This window comes from Corythoichthys intestinalis, unplaced genomic scaffold, assembly GCF_030265065.1.
Source record: "Corythoichthys intestinalis isolate RoL2023-P3 unplaced genomic scaffold, ASM3026506v1 HiC_scaffold_30, whole genome shotgun sequence".
Lineage (NCBI taxonomy): Eukaryota > Metazoa > Chordata > Actinopteri > Syngnathiformes > Syngnathidae > Corythoichthys > Corythoichthys intestinalis.
In genome coordinates, this window is record NW_026651599.1 from 492,274 (window position 1) to 499,520 (window position 7,247).

Here is a 7,247-nt window from a genome sequence, read left to right on the forward strand (position 1 = left end):
TCAAACCAAATGTCCTTGAACGAAATTTTAAAATGTAACTACTAGAATGTGATACAATACACTATTGGGTGAAGTTTGGTTGACTTCTGCGCAGCGGTTTGGGAGTTAACATCAAAATTACATTTCTCGGCCATATCGCATAGATCTCACTGTGAAAAGGCTTAAATGGCTTTTTTGACCTAAGTTTGAGGATTGCGCTCAAATCAAATGTCCTATAACCAAATTTCCACATGTAACTACTAGATTGTGATACAATACACTAATGGGTGAAGTTTGGTTGACTTCTGCGCAGCGGTTTGGGAGTTAACATCAAAATTACATTTCTCGGCCATATCGCATAGATCTCACTGTGAAAAGGCTTAAATGGCTTTTTTGACCTAAGTTTGAGGATTGCGCTCAAACAAAATGTCCTAGAACAAAATTTTCAAATGTAACTACTAGATTGTGATACAATACACTATTGGGTGAAGTTTGGTTGACTTCTGCGCAGCGGTTTGGGAGTTAACATCAAAATTACATTTCTCGGCCATATCGCATAGATCTCACTGTGAAAAGGCTTAAATGACTTTTTTAATTAAGTTTGATGATTGCGTTCAAACAAAATGTCCTAGAACAAAATTTTCAAATGTAACTACTAGATTGTGATACAATACACTATTGGGTGAAGTTTGGTTGACTTCTGCGCAGCGGTTTGGGAGTTAACATCAAAATTACATTTCTCGGCCATATCGCATAGATCTCACTGTGAAAAGGCTTAAATGGCTTTTTTGACCTAAGTTTGAGGATTGCGCTCAAACCAAATGTCCTAGAACGAAATTTTAAAATGTAACTACTAGAATGTGATACAATACACTATTGGGTGAAGTTTGGTTGACTTCTGCGCAGCGGTTTGGGAGTTAACATCAAAATTACATTTCTCGGCCATATCGCATAGATCTCACTGTGAAAAGGCTTAAATGGCTTTTTTGACCTAAGTTTGAGGATTGCGCTCAAATCAAATGTCTTAGAACCAAATTTCCACATGTAACTACTAGATTGTGATAAAATACACTAATGGGTGAAGTTTGGTTGACTTCTGCGCAGCGGTTTGGGAGTTAACATCAAAATTACATTTCTCTGCCATATCGCATAGATCTCACTGTGAAAAGGCTTAAATGACTTTTTTAATTAAGTTTGATGATTGCGCTCAAACAAAATTTCCTAGAACAAAATTTTCAAATGTAACTACTAGATTGTGATACAATACACTATTGGGTGAAGTTTGGTTGACTTCTGCGCAGCGGTTTGGGAGTTAACATCAAAATTACAGTTCTCGGCCATATCGCATAGATCTCACTGTGAAAAGGCTTAAATGGCTTTTTTGACCTAAGTTTGAGGATTGCGCTCAAATCAAATGTCCTATAACCAAATTTCCACATCTAACTACTAGATTGTGATACAATACACTAATGGGTGAAGTTTGGTTGACTTCTGCGCAGCGGTTTGGGAGTTAACATCAAAATTACATTTCTCGGCCATATCGCATAGATCTCACTGTGAAAAGGCTTAAATGACTTTTTTAATTAAGTTTGATGATTGCGTTCAAACAAAATGTCCTAGAACAAAATTTTCAAATGTAACTACTAGATTGTGATACAATACACTATTGGGTGAAGTTTGGTTGACTTCTGCGCAGCGGTTTGGGAGTTAACATCAAAATTACATTTCTCGGCCATATCGCATAGATCTCACTGTGAAAAGGCTTAAATGGCTTTTTTGACCTAAGTTTGAGGATTGCGCTCAAATCAAATGTCCAATAACCAAATTTCCACATGTAACTACTAGATTGTGATACAATACACTAATGGGTGAAGTTTGGTTGACCTGCGCAGCGGTTTGGGAGTTAACATCAAAATTACATTTCTCGGCCATATCGCATAGATCTCACTGTGAAAAGGCTTAAATGACTTTTTTAATTAAGTTTGATGATTGCGTTCCAACAAAATGTCCTAGAACAAAATTTTCAAATGTAACTACTAGATTGTGATACAATACACTATTGGGTGAAGTTTGGTTGACTTCTGCGCAGCGGTTTGGGAGTTAACATCAAAATTACATTTCTCGGCCATATCGCATAGATCTCACTGTGAAAAGGCTTAAATGACTTTTTTAATTAAGTTTGATGATTGCGTTCAAACAAAATGTCCTAGAACAAAATTTTCAAATGTAACTACTAGATTGTGATACAATACACTATTGGGTGAAGTTTGGTTGACTTCTGCGCAGCGGTTTGGGAGTTAACATCAAAATTACATTTCTCGGCCATATCGCATAGATCTCACTGTGAAAAGGCTTAAATGGCTTTTTTGACCTAAGTTTGAGGATTGCGCTCAAATCAAATGTCCTATAACCAAATTTCCACATGTAACTACTAGATTGTGATACAATACACTAATGGGTGAAGTTTGGTTGACTTCTGCGCAGCGGTTTGGGAGTGAACATCAAAATTACATTTCTCGGCCATATCGCATAGATCTCACTGTGAAAAGGCTTAAATGGCTTTTTTGACCTAAGTTTGAGGATTGCGCTCAAATCAAATGTCCTAGAACCAAATTTCCACATGTAACTACTAGATTGTGATAAAATACACTAATGGGTGAAGTTTGGTTGACTTCTGCGCAGCGGTTTGGGAGTTAACATCAAAATTACATTTCTCGGCCATATCGCATAGATCTCACTGTGAAAAGGCTTAAATGACTTTTTTAATTAAGTTTGATGATTGCGCTCAAACAAAATTTCCTAGAACAAAATTTTCAAATGTAACTACTAGATTGTGATACAATACACTATTGGATGAAGTTTGGTTGACTTCTGCGCAGCGGTTTGGGAGTTAACATCAAAATTACATTTCTCGGCCATATCGCATAGATCTCACTGTGAAAAGGCTTAAATGGCTTTTTTGACCTAAGTTTGAGGATTGCGCTCAAATCAAATGTCCTATAACCAAATTTCCACATGTAACTACTAGATTGTGATACAATACACTAATGGGTGAAGTTTGGTTGACTTCTGCGCAGCGGTTTGGGAGTTAACATCAAAATTACATTTCTCGGCCATATCGCATAGATCTCACTGTGAAAAGGCTTAAATGACTTTTTTAATTAAGTTTGATGATTGCGTTCAAACAAAATGTCCTAGAACAAAATTTTCAAATGTAACTACTAGATTTTGATACAATACACTATTGGGTGAAGTTTGGTTGACTTCTGCGCAGCGGTTTGGGAGTTAACATCAAAATTACATTTCTCGGCCATATCGCATAGATCTCACTGTGAAAAGGCTTAAATGGCTTTTTTGACCTAAGTTTGAGGATTGCGCTCAAATCAAATGTCCTAGAACCAAATTTCCACATGTAACTACTAGATTGTGATAAAATACACTAATGGGTGAAGTTTGGTTGACTTCTGCGCAGCGGTTTGGGAGTTAACATCAAAATTACATTTCTCGGCCATATCGCATAGATCTCACTGTGAAAAGGCTTAAATGACTTTTTAAATTAAGTTTGATGATTGCGCTCAAACAAAATTTCCTAGAACAAAATTTTCAAATGTAACTACTAGATTGTGATACAATACACGATTGGGTGAAGTTTGGTTGACTTCTGCGCAGCGGTTTGGGAGTTAACATCAAAATTACATTTCTCGGCCATATCGCATAGATCTCACTGTGAAAAGGCTTAAATGACTTTTTTAATTAAGTTTGATGATTGCGTTCAAACAAAATGTCCTAGAACAAAATTTTCAAATGTAACTACTAGATTGTGATACAATACACTATTGGGTGAAGTTTGGTTGACTTCTGCGCAGCGGTTTGGGAGTTAACATCAAAATTACATTTCTCGGCCATATCGCATAGATCTCACTGTGAAAAGGCTTAAATGGCTTTTTTGACCTAAGTTTGAGGATTGCGCTCAAATCAAATGTCCTATAACCAAATTTCCACATGTAACTACTAGATTGTGATACAATACACTAATGGGTGAAGTTTGGTTGTCTTCTGCGCAGCGGTTTGGGAGTGAACATCAAAATTACATTTCTCGGCCATATCGCATATATCTCACTGTGAAAAGGCTTAAATGACTTTTTTAATTAAGTTTGATGATTGCGCTCAAACAAAATTTCATAAAACAAAATTTTCAAATGTAACTACTAGATTGTGATACAATACACTATTGGGTGAAGTTTGGTTGACTTCTGCGCAGCGGTTTGGGAGTTAACATCAAAATTACATTTCTCGGCCATATCGCATAGATCTCACTGTGAAAAGGCTTAAATGACTTTTTTAATTAAGTTTGATGATTGCGTTCAAACAAAATGTCCTAGAACAAAATTTTCAAATGTAACTACTAGATTGTGATACAATACACTATTGGGTGAAGTTTGGTTGACTTCTGCGCAGCGGTTTGGGAGTTAACATCAAAATTACATTTCTCGGCCATATCGCATAGATCTCACTGTGAAAAGGCTTAAATGGCTTTTTTGACCTAAGTTTGAGGATTGCGCTCAAATCAAATGTCCTATAACCAAATTTCCACATGTAACTACTAGATTGTGATACAATACACTAATGGGTGAAGTTTGGTTGACTTCTGCGCAGCGGTTTGGGAGTGAACATCAAAATTACATTTCTCGGCCATATCGCATAGATCTCACTGTGAAAAGGCTTAAATGGCTTTTTTGACCTAAGTTTGAGGATTGCGCTCAAATCAAATGTCCTAGAACCAAATTTCCACATGTAACTACTAGATTTTGATAAAATACACTAATGGGTGAAGTTTGGTTGACTTCTGCGCAGCGGTTTGGGAGTTAACATCAAAATTACATTTCTCGGCCATATCGCATAGATCTCACTGTGAAAAGGCTTAAATGACTTTTTTAATTAAGTTTGATGATTGCGCTCAAACAAAATTTCCTAGAACAAAATTTTCAAATGTAACTACTAGATTGTGATACAATACACTATTGGGTGAAGTTTGGTTGACTTCTGCGCAGCGGTTTGGGAGTTAACATCAAAATTACATTTCTCGGCCATATCGCATAGATCTCACTGTGAAAAGGCTTAAATGGCTTTTTTGACCTAAGTTTGAGGATTGCGCTCAAATCAAATGTCCTATAACCAAATTTCCACATGTAACTACTAGATTGTGATACAATACACTAATGGGTGAAGTTTGGTTGACTTCTGCGCAGCGGTTTGGGAGTTAACATCAAAATTACATTTCTCGGCCATATCGCATAGATCTCACTGTGAAAAGGCTTAAATGACTTTTTTAATTAAGTTTGATGATTGCGTTCAAACAAAATGTCCTAGAACAAAATTTTCAAATGTAACTACTAGATTGTGATACAATACACTATTGGGTGAAGTTTGGTTGACTTCTGCGCAGCGGTTTGGGAGTTAACATCAAAATTACATTTCTCGGCCATATCGCATAGATCTCACTGTGAAAAGGCTTAAATGGCTTTTTTGACCTAAGTTTGAGGATTGCGCTCAAATCAAATGTCCTAGAACAAAATTTTCAAATGTAACTACTAGATTGTGATACAATACACTAATGGGTGAAGTTTGGTTGACTTCTGCGCAGCGGTTTGGGAGTTAACATCAAAATTACATTTCTCGGCCATATCGCATAGATCTCACTGTGAAAAGGCTTAAATGGCTTTTTTGACCTAAGTTTAAAGATTGCGCTCAAACCAAATGTCCTAGAACGAAATTTTTAAATGTAACTACTAGATTGTGATACAATACACTAATGGGTGAAGTTTGGTTGACTTCTGCGCAGCGGTTTGGGAGTTAACATCAAAATCACATTTCTCGGCCATATCGCATAGATCTCACTGTGAAAAGGCTTAAATGACTTTTTTAATTATGTTTGATGATTGCGCTCAAACAAAATTTCCTAGAACAAAATTTTCAAATGTAACTACTAGATTGTGATACAATACACTATTGGGTGAAGTTTGGTTGACTTCTGCGCAGCGGTTTGGGAGTTAACATCAAAATTACATTTCTCGGCCATATCGCATAGATCTCACTGTGAAAAGGCTTAAATGGCTTTTTTGACCTAAGTTTGAGGATTGCGCTCAAATCAAATGTCCTATAACCAAATTTCCACATGTAACTACTAGATTGTGATACAATACACTAATGGGTGAAGTTTGGTTGACTTCTGCGCAGCGGTTTGGGAGTTAACATCAAAATTACATTTCTCGGCCATATCGCATAGATCTCACTGTGAAAAGGCTTAAATGACTTTTTTAATTAAGTTTGATGATTGCGTTCAAACAAAATGTCCTAGAACGAAATTTTCAAATGTAACTACTAGATTGTGATACAATACACTATTGGGTGAAGTTTGGTTGACTTCTGCGCAGCGGTTTGGGAGTTAACATCAAAATTACATTTCTCGGCCATATCGCATAGATCTCACTGTGAAAAGGCTTAAATGGCTTTTTTGACCTAAGTTTGAGGATTGCGCTCAAATCAAATGTCCTAGAACAAAATTTCCACATGTAACTACTAGATTGTGATAAAATACACTAATGGGTGAAGTTTGGTTGACTTCTGCGCAGCGGTTTGGGAGTTAACATCAAAATTACATTTCTCGGCCATATCGCATAGATCTCACTGTGAAAAGGCTTAAATGACTTTTTTAATTAAGTTTGATGATTGCGCTCAAACAAAATTTCCTAGAACAAAATTTTCAAATGTAACTACTAGATTGTGATACAATACACGATTGGGTGAAGTTTGGTTGACTTCTGCGCAGCGGTTTGGGAGTTAACATCAAAATTACATTTCTCGGCCATATCGCATAGATCTCACTGTGAAAAGGCTTAAATGACTTTTTTAATTAAGTTTGATGATTGCGTTCAAACAAAATGTCCTAGAACAAAATTTTCAAATGTAACTACTAGATTGTGATACAATACACTATTGGGTGAAGTTTGGTTGACTTCTGCGCAGCGGTTTGGGAGTTAACATCAAAATTACATTTCTCGGCCATATCGCATAGATCTCACTGTGAAAAGGCTTAAATGACTTTTTTAATTAAGTTTGATGATTGCGTTCAAACAAAATGTCCTAGAACAAAATTTTCAAATGTAACTACTAGATTGTGATACAATACACTATTGGGTGAAGTTTGGTTGACTTCTGCGCAGCGGTTTGGGAGTTAACATCAAAATTACATTTCTCGGCCATATCGC